Raw genomic sequence first — 15,006 nt, forward strand, 5'->3', positions numbered from 1 at the left:
TTTTTATGGGTATCTATAAGATTTTATGGGTTTTTATTGAATTTTACTGGTTTCTGTCGGTCTCTGTGGGTTTTTCTTACTGGTTTCAAAATGACCCATAGAAACCAGTAAAATTTTCCACTGGTACCTATAGAATTTTTGATGGTCTCTACTGACTTTTACTGGTTTCTATTGATCTCTGTGGATTTTCTTACTGGTATCAATTGACACCCATACAACCAACATTTTTTTTTTTTTTTTTTTTCTCAATGGCAGAACTTTGTACTTGTTTGTATAGGTTTATATTGACTTTTACTGGTTTTCTTACTGGTATCAATATAATAATAAATATTCTGTTGGTTTATATGGGTTTATGCTATTTTTTTTTATCTGACGTTAATAGACTTCTTGTAAACAATAAAATTAACAGAATGAAAATATGATCTCTTTAAGACCATCAGAGTAACCTGGTCGTTTTAGAGAGGGTTTTTACTAAATATATGCTTTTTTATTTCAGTTAATTTTTTTTTCGGAAACAATAACAGTAATCATATACACCACACACAACGAGGTCTCTCTAAGGCGACCAGCTGCAAATAAAAATTTATCTTTGCAAGTGGTCGCCTTAGAGAGGTGATGCTCAATTCCAATATATACTCACGTTCTCAGAGATCCGTTTATCTTTTAGAGGTGGTCGTCTTAGGGAGATTGCATCTACGGAATGAATCTCTCTAAGGTGACCAGCCACACTTGCAGAATTTTCTTTGTGAATGGTCGCCTTACAGAGGGAATATTTAATACCAAATTATACTTATGTTTTCAGAAATACTGATTTCATTCAGAGGCGGTCGTCTTAGGGTGGCGGTTTTTGCTACGAGTTGGTTCTCTGAATACACACACATAAGCACTTACATTTCTGATATTACAAATAAACACCGGTATCAACCAACATCACTTTAACGAGAACAAGTTCATTCACAATCGTAAAACTTTTCTCCCTGTTAACGCTGACGTGAGGAAAAAAATTCCCCCTCCCTCCCATGCTCCTTCACCCACTCTCAGAAGTTTCCCAAAAATGCAGTATGGCGCCGCTCTAGTTATTGTTGTGCGATGGTGATGTTATTTTCTTCGTAGTAATGCAATATATTATTTACTATGATTTACTGTATTACAAATTTTGCTATGTTTTACTGTTTAGAAATCAGTAATAAATAATAAAATACCAGCACTGACTATGAATATACCACTAAAGCCATGCATGTGTAATCGTGTCTAATGTTTGAAAGAACGTTGCTGATAACTGACTAGTTGTGAAATGGAGTTTCTGTGCGTGAAATTGATTTTCCATCTTTACTTTTATCCTGAAAAACAATGTGCTTAAAGACTGAAAAGTGACAATTTCAGACTTGATAATTTGGTTCAGTGTGCAGATGCAGATGTGATCAGATGCAGAAATATAGTTTTTGCATTCTACTGAAACTGTATTTTGGAAAATTTATTTTTTTGATTACAGTTTAGAAATACTTTTTTAAAGCTTGTTCATGTAGATTGCTATATCACGTGAATATTATGTACTAATAAATTTGAGCATACCTTACTTAAAAATAATCTTGCATGATTCAATTTTCAATTTTTCGACTATGTGATGTGGCCGAGCAAAAAGGATGTTTTTTTATGTTTTAAAAAATGTACTAATTATATTTCGCGAGCAAAAAAGGTAAGTTTTATTAATGAAATAAACATTGAAGTATTTAATGTGTTTATTACTTATTGAATGGGGTAGACAAGACATACAAGCTTAAGGAATCTTTTTTTCCACTACTAAAATTATGTGAAAATTTAGATGATCATAGTAGCTTACATTTTTTTTTTGGTCTATTTTTCTTTACAAGTATGAGACTAGAACCGCATTTTTACGTTAAATACGAGTATTTTGTGCTATTTTGTTAAAACACATATAATCATTTTTATGCATACTTTAATTTTCATGATTATTAGCTTGATGAAGAAAATTTCAAATGTGTTTTTCATAAATTGCTTTTGAAATAGAAATAGATTTATGAATGAGATTTATGTAATATTAAATGTACTAGTCTTGGGAGTATAAAAAGTGAATTATTTATTTGAACAAAATTACATTAAGTTGAAACCTCATATAGTGGTTATTTTCTTAAATGACCACCTCTTATAATGGCACATTTGTCAGGACAATAATTAAATAACAGGACTTAAAAATCACTCATAGTTTTGTCAGGCTACAGGAAACTGGCATTATCTCGAATTGTGGAGCTGATTGTTTCAGGAACGTTTTGCTGTATAATCCATTGACTTCGGTGTAGTAATTTTTACGTGGGTATGAATTTTGCAGAAGTAATTGAAAGTTTTTAGGAGACAATTAAAACCAAAACTTTTCGGATCATGAGTGTTATAAGGGCACTGTTATAGCATTGCTTTCAAATATACTTAGAGTAATATTTAAACATTATTTTCGGAAGCACTTCCACAGAGAATCCGGTTGTTCTCTGCGGATGAAAATCCATATAAATAAATCTTCTGTACAGCCTTCTACAAATGCAGTTAAAATTAATGTCATTACAATTAAGCGAATATAGCTACATTTGTTTACAAAAAGTTATTATTGCTAAATACTGCTCTATATCAATTTCATTTGGCATTGTAATTTCAGAAAATGCTCAGCATGAGGTATTTTTATATTATATAATCTACTGTCAAAAACAATAGCTACCTTTTCAGTACTTTAAATTTTACTATTTAGAATTTTTATAGTTCAAAATAATATTTCTATACATTTTCTATTCTTTTTACATTGAAATCTAAATAAGTTACACCTAAAACACTGACTCAAATTTATTCCAATAATGCATCGCTTTAATTAAATTTATGTACCTTTGAGATGATATATTAAAAACCTTGTGTAATAATAAATTATTAATATGTATAGGTAAATGGTATTTTTATATATTTTTTCGGTTAAAGTGCAGAATCGCCCACTTATTTATTTGTCACTTTTTACAAAAGTAAAAAGAACTGAATTTTTGTCAATTTTCTTTTGACTTTTTGAGTAAAAATAGGTCGATGTGTACATGGATAAAGTCAAAGGAGTGCGGAATGCCATTTTTGTGCAATTCTGGGATTTTTTTTTTAAGTGAAAATAGGTCGATGTGTACATGGATACCGAGTATGTGTAATTCTTAAAAACACGCCAAGCAGTGGGCGATTCTACACTTTCCCCATTTTTCTATAGGAATTTAGTTTCATTAAATTAGTTATTTAGTATAATTATGTGTATATGAGTATATTCATACTTATTCACATAGATGGAATTTTTACAGTACGGAAGTTGATCTTTTTTACATCAAGAACTACATATAGTATTATATATATACTATATGTAGTATATGTACTATATGTATTATTGTATTATATATCAAGAACTACATATACCCAGTTATAGATTTTATTTATATAAAATCTGTGGAAGATTATATAGCACTAAACGTGAGATACGGAATAAAACATTATACGCTATGACAATTTCCTTAATTCCCGAATTGTGCGTTGAGAATTGGTATTTGTTAAGAGTTGTAAATTTTTTAAAATTCGTTTTGTTGCAATATAATTTATTGTATTTTGGGTATTATTAAGTTTATTATATGTTATCTTCATGTTTCATTTATCTTTTGAGAGATACAGGTAACATTCAAAGTATTATAATAAGGGGTCGACACAGTGTTTGTATATTATTATTTCTTCACTACATTATATTCTAGGATTCATCCTTTCTTCAACGCAAAACATCTATGTGTATGCGTGTCATAATAAGCTGCAGAGTGTTACTATCAGTGGTAAGCGAGCTTTAAGGGGATAGCAAGTATGCTAAATTTGAACTCCGTGTTAAGTTTCTAATTTATTCCGTGTTAAGTTTCTAATTATTTTCCCGTATTCTCTTTGCTTGCTTGTTAATAATGTTTCTCTTCCTTAAAATTTGGGTTTCTTCTAGTTTTGTTTTTTAATTTGGTTTAGTGCATTGTAGGTAACTTAAAATTTAAGCAGATGCTAGAAAGTACCATCCTTTGGCAATACATTTCTCATTAGGTATCAAATTGGTAAACAAGCGGATGTGATTAAATACAATTGTTTAATTTCCCAATTAAAGAACTGAAATACAAATATATGCAGTGAGATGCAGTATTATATGTATATATTTATAATTAAATCAATAATATATATACAGTCAAAGTAACGATTTGAAACCATCAAATGAAATGATATGTACTATATATATATATAGAGAGAGAGAGAGAGACCAAATTGGTCATACAGTATTGTACTAACTACCTTGCTTGTTAATATATATATATATATATATATATATATATATATATATATATATATATATATAATAGATTCTGTAGTCGAATACAAGCAGCTGAATCCGTAATGAACAGCAAGAATTTTGATGGCTTAGAGATGTTGAAACTCCAATCCACAATGAATAAGAAATTTGGCAGTCGAGGTAGATTTAATTCAACTTTTCTTTCAGCAAATATGTTGCAGCCACAAACAAGTTGGCACATTATTTACGCCTATTCCAAAAATTAACATTTTTGATAAATGTGTAATATGAAACACGGAGCAGACAGACTGCAATCCAGCTAGGCCAAAGCGTAAAAAGCAAATGCGTTATCTTAAGGGTGAAATCTTAATTCAGACTGAGTTAATTTTGGTTCTCGATGCAGTTTACTCGTATTTGATAGTTAATTCTGCTGTAAAATTACTATTGGCTGTTTGAGTTTTAGTTCCTTTTACAACATCAAATTATGTAAGAGTCATATGACATGAATTAATCTCGAAATGATGTAGTAGAGAAAGATTACTGTTTTTAGAATAGAGAAGGAAAATTAATTTTACGCTGCTAATTTAATCTTTTGCATATTCCTTATTTCTCTTACATATATATGTACATATATCATTCGATGGTTGTGAATCATGACTTTGGTTACTATCTTTCTATTCATTTTATTTTCAAAATTATATAAAGGTTGTTTAAAATTTGAGATATTGACGTGCATTAAGAAGGACAGGGGCTCGTAGGCTTCTAGATATTTTAAAATGTTTATTTATTCGCATTGAATTTTATTTAAAATTACTTTACATGTTTCTCCGCCATTTAGTTATGTACATTTCATCAGTGCTAATTGTGTATTTCTGCTGGTTTATGTTTCTATGGAAATTCGATTTACAGTTCTATTTTTGTGTATTGTTTTTTATAGGGACTCTGTATATGGATACCCGTTCTACCGATTCCGTTTGTACGATTCTATGTATGGATACTCCACTATGGTATAATGCTATTGGTTCTGTTTATGGGATTTTGTTTACTGTTTTGTGCAGCGATTTTTCCAAGAGGTACCTTTATTGGTCTATGGATTTTTGTGTAGTGGTTTTTACAGGATTTGGCATATGGGTGCCTGTATAGGTGTACATGCTTTTGTGTACTGGTTTCTACAAGGCATAGACCTACGGAATATCCATTTTTTAATGGAAATTTGACCAATGGATATGCTTATAAAGTTCTGATTTTTGACTATGGGTTTTTACTGGGATTTTGTTTATAGTGCCTACAGGTTTCTACAGAGATTTGGCCTACTCGTATCCGTACAGTCGTACGGGTTTCTGTTTACAGGTTTTTACGGGTATTTGGCCTACAGGTACCCGTACAGCCGTGCAGGTTTCTTTCTATGGGTTTTTACGGGTATTTGGCCTATGTGTACCCGTACAACCGTACGGGTTTCTTTGTATGGGTTTTTACGGGTATTTGGCCTACGGGTACCCGTACAAATGTACGGGTTTCTTTTTATGGGTTTTTCCGGGTATTTGGTTTACGGGTACCCGTACAAACGTACGGGTTTCTTTCTATGGGTTTTTACGGGGATTTGGCCTACGGGTACCCGTACAGCTGTACGGGTTTCTGTCTGTGGGTTTTTACGGGGATTTGGCCTACGAGTACCCGCAGAGCTGTATGGGTTCCCGTAGGCCAATTCCCCGTAAAAAAATTTATGGGTTTCTGCGGGGCATTTTTAGCAGGGTCATTCCGTATAAGAATGGTTTGTTTTACTTAATTTGTCAAAGCACTCCAGGGTTGCATGTCTAAGGGAAGAGGTGCCTTCGTGAAGGACTTTTTAAAGAAAACTGACTAGTATATACAGATGGAGCACACAATAATGCGAACACCTATGAAAAAGTATGACGTATTTCACACCTGCAACAGAAGTCTGCCACCTAGTGAGCGTGAAGAGGAAGGTATCAGTCTCTCAACAGCAGTCACCTGCGGTACATGCTTCCATCTAACTGTCTGTGAGAAGTTGAAATGTCAGACGTGTCAGAGTTCCAAAGAGGAATGATAGTTGGAGCGCGTTTAAGTGGAGCATCGATTAAGGAAACAGCAAAGCTTGTGGGTGTGCAAGGAGTACGGTATCAGCCGTTGTGACAGCGTACAGGAAAGAGGGTAAGGCGACGTCTTCAAAGCACAACAGTGGCCAAAAGTCAAAGCTGGCTTATAGGGATAGACGGGTCTTGAAGCGCACAGTAGCCCGAAAGCACAAGCAATCATCATCCAGCCAAGCAACATCCGCTCCATCTCCAGGACCCAATTTCAACAAAAACTGTCAAAAGGGAACTTCGTGGTGGGAGCATTTATGGCAGAGTGGCAATTCGTAAAACCCTTGGTGACAGCAACCAATGCTTTCAAAGTGACTCCAATGCTGCAGAGATCACAAAGACTGGCCTCCCACAGCAATGGCAACAGGTAATATGGTCAGATGAATCGTCATCCTCCGTATTTCAGACAACCGGACGCGTTTATGTCTGAAGAACGTCCAAAGAAGCGTTTCATCCTGACTGCCTCTTGCCGACTGTGAAGCATGGGTGTGGCGCCATTATGGTATGGGGTGCGATATCTTGGCGCGGTCTTGAGCCAGTTGTTATTCTGCATGAGAGGATCACATCCAATCGTTATTTAAGCATTTATTTAAGCATTCTAAGCTTAGATAGTCCATCTTTTTGTCCAGACTGTATTTCCTGGGAAGCGACAGCTTTTTCAAGACGCTAACGCACCTATCCACACGGCTAGATGCATTCAAGAATGGTTCGAAGAGTATGACGATGAAAATGAACATCTCGCTTGGCCCCCCTCAGTCTCCGGGCATATTTTGAGTCCAAACTTCACTCCCGATTTCCACCTCCATCCGGACTTTCGGAATTAGAGACCACTTTGCAGGAGGAACGGCTTAATATATCTTTAAATATTGTCCATGACCTTTATGCATCTATCCCACTTCGCATTCAAACTGTACTTCAGTCAAAAGGTGTTCCAACCCCCTATTAATAAAGATTTTCCATTATTTCACAGATGTTCGTATTATTTTGTCCTCCATCTGTATGTTACACACGCGGAAAATTTGCCGGGATTCGAACCCCGGATCGTAATACCAGTGTTCAGCGACTTTACCGCTCGGCCGCTGGTGGGCCCTCTGTACAAGAATGAAACAATTTTAAAGGTGCCATGATAACAGAGATTTATTGCCTACAAAATAATAACAGTTTTAGTAAAATAATAGAACCATTTATAAAATGTCATTTTCCTTCGTTAATAACGAAATAGTATGTTTTTATAATGGCGATACCAAAGAAGCAACTATGCCTTGCTCAAACGTTGAATCATATATAGATAATCAAATATATGTTTATAATATAATAAGATAATCAGATATAAAAAATATCGAGTTTTGAAACGGCAGAACTAGTTCGAACATGTCGAAAGCAACCATCGCTTTGGGTTAGGGATATCCGAGAAAAAAAGGAAGCAGTGAAAAGACGATTAATTTGAAGTTCGTCAAGAGAGCAAATAGTTATATCTGAGAAATTACTCGGAAGCTTGACATGCCAAAATCAGTTATTCATCGAATTAAGGATCAATTTGGCTTAAATCATTTATAGAAGTTGCCTATGTAGAAAAGATCAAGAAATTCAAACTTAAAAATTGCTTTAAAATTTATAAGCAGCTATCTAGCACTTACCCGGCATGCTTTGCAATGCTACTTAAAGGAAAAGAAATGTTTGTGTTTAAATTCTGTTCTGTAAATTTTTCTGTATGAATATTTTGCATGATCCAGTTGCCTTATGTCATCTGATTCCAAGATTGATAAACTGAGAGAAAACTGAAAGAAATATAAAAATGTATGCCATTACTTAATACTCGAATTCTAAACATATGCTTCTATTCAACTGTTAAACATTTTGTGAATTTGTTGCTGAACTGTATCTGAAGGAAGTGCGAAGGAAACGATGCTTAATAATAAAGCTAAAAAGACAAAAAACTGGATAGCGGAAGTAAGTGCAAAAGCAGATTGGTAGACTGCGAGCTCAGCGAGAAGGTTAAAAATCTTAACAAACCCTTTTATGTATCCGTTAAAATTCGAAACCTTACAAGTTTTCTTTTAAACTTTTAAATTAATTATCCTAGATATAAAACTAATTAATTAATAATTTATACGATAGATAAAAAAGCCATGCACAAAGAATTAATTCGTGTGGGTCAAAAATAAGCAGATGTACATGTATTAAAATTTTACTCTAAAGGTCCGCTCACACTGGGATTTATCTGAGCTAACGGAGACAACTGAAGTAGTCGACCCATCTCCAAAACCAGTTTTTCCACATAGGGCAGCAAGTTGAAAAATCTGAACTACAGGCTTAGCGAAGCTAATCAGCACATGGAACTGGCTCCGTTAGCTCAGATAAACCCCAGTGTAATGGCTCTAAGGGTATCATAGGAATTGAATGTTTTATTCACGAAATACAGCTGCAAGACGAAGAAAAACATTAATAAAGTTCTGGCCCGTATGAAACTGTTATCCGGCTAGGCATTGTCTCATAGTTCTGGAGGATGTTTATCTGCGAGATTGCTTGCCATCCACGTTTCAAATGTCAAGTTAGATCGGCGAGATCCAAGGACGAATGGAGACTCTTCCTCTTCAGAACCCAAAAATGTTTTACTGGGGAGAAATATGACAATCATGTCGGCTAGGAAAGTGTTGGTGAAACACGAAGTCAAGTAGTAGAAAAACGTGCCGTGTGCGGCTGGATATTACGCTGTCAAAATGTAAGGAAAGTGTAGAATCTCGTTGATACCGCCATGTAGTAAGAATACCGAGCATTTTAACCAAAGTGTCTGGCTATCAAATGAAATGGCATCCCATACAATAACTTCCGCGGGCTGTGCGGCAGATGAATGTCACGTGAATATGCCATCGCTGTCCCAGATGTTTCCAGACATGTCTTCGCTGGTCACCGGGGCCCAATCGAAGTGAAACTCATCGCTGAAAAGATTTCTACTTTGTAAGATTCCGAGTCAACTGGTATCATTTTAAATTTTAAATTCTTCATTTAAATCTGCATATTTCCCCTTCTTGTCCTTTACATAACGATGATAAAGTAGCTGTTTTGGAACTTAAAGTCGAAATTTTGAAACCGAAACACTTTGAAAATCTCGCCGATTTTACTTCTCAGTGCGTCGTACTTTCTTACTTGCTTGCTTCCAACTAATACTTAGCTGCTTAGTCCTCTACATTATCCATTGTCTTAAGATTATTCTCTGCATTGTCCATTGTGTTAAGCATCCAAAAATGTGGGGTACAAATTATGTCCATATTGATGTATGAATCAGAATAATGCGTCTCAAGAGTTCTTTTTACCATAGTAATATGTGTTGAATCTAGCGTTTGTTTCCAAGTTTAATCTTTATATCTATGTAAGAGAGAGATAAGTATAGAGAGACAGAGAGATAAATAGGTAGATAGAGAAATAGGTACATAGGTAAACAGACGCAGCTGTTTATTTTTAATTAAAGATGAAAAGGATTTTAGAACTAGAAATGCAGATAATTTGCAGAAAAGCTTTAATGTTCAATTTCTTAAACAAAAATATTACTGCTCCAACCACAGCTTAAAAACACAAGGATGAATTGTAAAGATAAAAAAAATATCCATTTCAATATCTTCTAAAATATTAATAAAAAATTAAGAAAACAGGTGCAGCATCATTTATCCTTTTACCTTTTACTATTATCTTGAGCATGCTTGGTGCGACAAAATGTTTCTAATAGTTTCCTAATTGTATGGTTTAGTCAGATATGCCCAAAATATTAAATCATCCATAAATCTCGAATTCCGTAGGAGCTGCAGAAGTATAGTAGATTTAAATCTTGTCAGAATATAGCTTTAAATATATCTTGTCAGAATATAGCCTTAAGTATATAAACACTCATTTCTTTACGAATAATATGCTAGACAAATAAATGAAATATTTTTTTTTTCTTCATTTAAAATAGCATGCAAAAGAAAAGATGTCATTTCGATTTCAGACTTATTTAGCAAACGTATAAATTCCTAGTCATCATTTAGGCAACTTAGATCTATATACTGATTCTTCACATTACTTGTTGAATAAAATATTAAATACTATTTATGATTTAAGTAAAAAAGCACTTTATTTAGTTTTTAATTATATTCTTAAAAAATTAATTATAAATTTGCTAGCAATTCTAATTTATTTCACGCATTTGCAATTGAATTTTTATTTATCAGTTGCGCTGCATAAATAAATCGTAGTTAGTAATGCAAGGTAAAATCTCTAAACTTATGTTATCACAGAGCTTTATCCCTGTTCATCGAATGCTAAAAGAAAGTCAATTGAATGACTATGGAAGGTTTATTTCTTGTGAATGAAAAAGCAGAAGAAACCATTTTTTCCCAAATGAGATATTTGCGTGATATGTAACCATTCAGCTGTGAAAGTACAGAATTTGTTGAAATACATAGTGGCATAATGTTACATAAAGTTTCTTTCCTTTACAAATGCTTAAGTATTTTATTACCGGGTGGAAGTGAACCGGTGTTTGTCTCTCAGAAAGAAAAGCCTAGCAGAAATCTTAAAAAATAATACATGTATTCTGTGAAGTAGCACTATTAGACTCGCCGTGCATTTTACAACAGTTTTATTCTCTGATATCTTTTTAATTCCCAACTAATAGAGTTATTTCTTTCCAGGTTATGTATTCCAAAATTTTATTAAAAAAATTATACCCTCGTAATAATTGCTAATCATAACAATTACAAGCATATTTTGAGGTGTTATGCACTAGATTTCATTTCACTGAAATAAAATTCGTAACACGAGTTAATAAGGCAATACTGTAAAACACGTTAAAAATTTAATAAAATATTTCTTAATAAAAAACCAGATAAAAAATCTGAAAGCTTTCAAATTTTAAATTACGTCCAAAGGGTCGTTTTTTAACGTTTTTTGTGTTACCTTTATTTATTAAATGTCATGTTCATGGAGATGAAAATGTTTTTTTTTTCCGTACAGTGTTTCCATTGTTTGCTTTGAAATCGTTGAGTTTGTTAGTCAAATATTCGTTAAAGTTTTACAAGGTATGAAAAAGATAATAAAACAATTCGAAATCTGGTCTTCCAGATGTCCATATTCGGGTGGAAACGTACGTTATTCAAAATTTGATGGCTCTAGGTACCGTTCTTTTATCGCAATGTGAGAAACATACATACATTTGTGCAGATTCTTCATTATTTATTTTCTTTAAATATAATACAGGGCTCTAATATTTGGTAAAAACAATTTAAAAAGTGAACTGACATTTATTATAAACCAAGCAAAAATTGTCCGTTTGGACTAATAAGTAATAAAACGAGTCATATGAAATAGCTGAACTATATATAAAAATAATGATTTGTTCAACTTGTAGCGATCTCTCTTGCGTGTAGGAAAGGCTGTATTTATTTAGCATTCAGTCTCGAAGTATGTTTTGAATTAAATCGTTAAAGTACTTGTGTAAGAAAAGATAGGCCTGCAGTTTGTTATAAGCCCGAAGGAAATTACTTACCCTTCCAATTCGATTTGACAGATAGCTTTTTCGTATGCTGTAACGGTTTCATTAAGCCAAAAAAAGTTTTGAGATATCGACTTCAATCTTCGCATTTCATAAAATCTCCTGTATATCCGTTGACAATGTACTCGCAATCCAACGCTTCAAATTTTTCTAAGAACTCAAATATGGAAAGTACAAATAATACATTCTGCATTTTTCATATTCTCATTCCAGAGATTACGAGTAGAGCAGCTCTTATGAAGACCTATTTGGAAAACTATGAACAAGGATAAAAGAATGCTTGGGAAACACCCAAAAACCCTGTGAAAGCGACAGCACATATCTCCTGTTCTGTACCGACTGAATGCAATATCTCTGTCCTTCAAGATAGCTCTGATTCAGATATCTCTGCCTCATCACCACTGATGTGGATTTTCAAAGTGTCCATGGCACACTGAAGACGCCTAAGCGTTTCTATTGTCACGGAGATCGCGTTTTCGAGCCATGAAGAGACAATTCTTTCTTTCTCCTACTCTTGCCGCAAATGAAAACTGAAAGGCAAAGCGTCAATAATGATTTGAAGAATTTCTAAGACTTTTCGCGACTCACTATATTGTTAATTTTCTTGAAATTCTAAAATTTGATCACATAAAATTAGAGAATTCCCAAAACAGTTCAATCACTTGTTTGTAAAAATCGTAAACCCAACACCGTGTTGAAGCATCGGAAAGATAGGTTGATCAAAATTACCATCTTAGTGCTACCTCTTGAAACAGATGAAAATGCTATTCCGGATGCCCTGTTTAGACTTGATATTCCAGCCAAAAAACGTCTGACAGTTCTAAAAAAAATATCATTATGTACTGGAAAAGTCCTTATTTATTTTGTCCTTTAATTTACAGCAGGGTTACTGAACTTAAGTACTGAAGTAAGGAATAAAAATTGCAAACCCAGACGTTTTCCCATGCAATATTTTCAATGCCAAAGATCCACCTTAACACCTTAAACAATCAACGTGTTTGTACCAACCTAGGTGTTTTACGTGTTCCGGAGAATATTTAATTTATGCTTGTATGCTGAAACCTAATGAAATGTCTGATTGTCTGAGATATCATCTTTCTCATCCGGTACATTTTTCTGGTTCTGAAACATTTCCGCATATGCATCAAAGGTTTGGGTCTTGGGCAGTTCTTTATCGAAAAACATAAACTTCAAACCTCTAAGTGAAATTTAGAGATTTCTTTTAATAACTCTTCGTGGCTAGAGAACTATTAGCTACTAGGCACTTTTTGCTGCAACTGGTATTCCACCTACAGATATAGAAATTTTGAGTAATATTGCGATGAAGGATAGCATTTGCATTCCTCATCAAATTTTCTTGACGGTGATCTTTCAGTTTCTTCTTTGCCACATCTTTTAACAGGAACCCTATAACAGCTGTTGGCTATTCGAATGTTATGCTATTCTTGAAGAAAATCAACCAATTTGTTTTACAGATGGAAGAAAGATAAATAATAAAGTTTGCCTTGCTTTTCTTTTTGTTTATAAAGATAAGCAAGAACGAGACTTCAAACAATGCAGAATTAGTGATTAGTGCTCTGATTTTTGAGTTGCTATGCTTGAACCTTGCTGTGAAATGGATTCAAAACTACTGTAGTGGGTTGACATCAATGTCCGTTTTAATAAGTAATGAATCTCTTTCTTTGCCACAATTATTACAGAAAATTAGTGTTGCAGAGAAAACTGTTTTTGAAATCCAGGTCATTTTTAAGACATTGCAAGAATTTGATATCAACATTCATTTTGCTTATGTTCGTGTGCGCTGTGGAAATTTTGGTGATGAAAAGGCTGATACTGTAGCAAAGCTAGCATTGAAACTTTACATCGATTTAAATCTCTACGTTTCATTTTCTAATTGGAAGTGCTTTTATCAGAGTTGTATAGACATTAGGATTTTTTTAAACAGGAGACATGAAAGATGAGCAGTGTCTTCGCCGGGACTCAAACCACAGACCTCTGGAATATGCGCTGAGTGTGCTGACCACTGCACCACGAAGGCATGCTAAGAAGGCCATAAATACCTTATATAACCCCCCTTTTAAAGGGCGACTGGGGATTAGGGGAGCCATTCGCCGAATACTGGTAGTGGAGAATTGTCGTCCACTACTTTTTTTTTCGGGCGCCATTGTAGAGACATTAGGATATTTCGAAAGCAGGGCAGATGAATGCCCTCGCCGGGAATCGAATCATGGACCTCTGGAATGCGCGCCGAGTGTGCTGGTTACTACACCACGAAGGCATGCTAAAAAGGCGGAAGAAATACCTTATAAAGTGAGTGCGTCTATATTTGGAAATGAGAATATCTTACGTCGCCAAAAGCACAATGGATCAAGAGATTTTTTTCGTACAGTTATTCACATAATAAAAGTTGATCATTTTTATACAGATTTTTAAATCTGCTCATTTTTTCAGAACAGAGCAATTTTAGAGATATTTAAAGTAATCTGGATTTGCTTCAAATATTTTATGTATCGGTATCAGCTTTTAAGTTGCGGTATCAGCTTTAAAGATTTTAATTATATTCTTCTTGATCCCATTCATCATGTCCAGTATAGGATGACACTTCAGGCCGCTTAATCTTCGCAAACTATTTTTCTCAGCTTTTACAGCTAAAGAGATAATTTCTTCTTTTCGGAATTTCATTTTTAAATTAGATTATTGAGTTCTTTTTATTTTATTTTTAAAATTTTCTTTTATTTAATTATATTTTAAATCTCCCCTTTACAGTGCTTTTGCACATTATTTTTATTTATTTCTTAGTGCCTAAACTTACTTGTATAAACCTGGTGGCACAAGAGAAGCTAAAACTAAACAAAACAAAAAACATTTTTTTTAGGGGAATGATTGGTAAAATAATAATATAGTGATGAATAAAAGGTCGAATATCATCACTAGATTGAATGGAATTAGACGAGCAACCGTCTATACGAACATCAAGATTCTCGCAGAACAAGCACAGTCGAACACACGAACAAAGTAGTTTCCGACAAATTTGGCGA

At 33.8% G+C, this 15,006-nt stretch overlaps 1 protein-coding gene across 1 annotated transcript in view; it reads left to right on the top strand.

Annotated features, from left to right (window-relative positions):
• Positions 1-15,006, top strand: part of LOC118194936 (hemicentin-2-like) — a 265,664-nt gene that overhangs the window by 233,087 nt on the left and 17,571 nt on the right. The gene's annotated exons all lie outside the window — the stretch shown is intronic.

The sequence above is a fragment of the Stegodyphus dumicola genome, chromosome 2 (assembly GCF_044657685.1).
Source record: "Stegodyphus dumicola isolate Sdum_Otavi_A_Nest chromosome 2, ASM4465768v1".
In the NCBI taxonomy this organism is placed as follows: Eukaryota; Metazoa; Arthropoda; class Arachnida; order Araneae; family Eresidae; genus Stegodyphus; species Stegodyphus dumicola.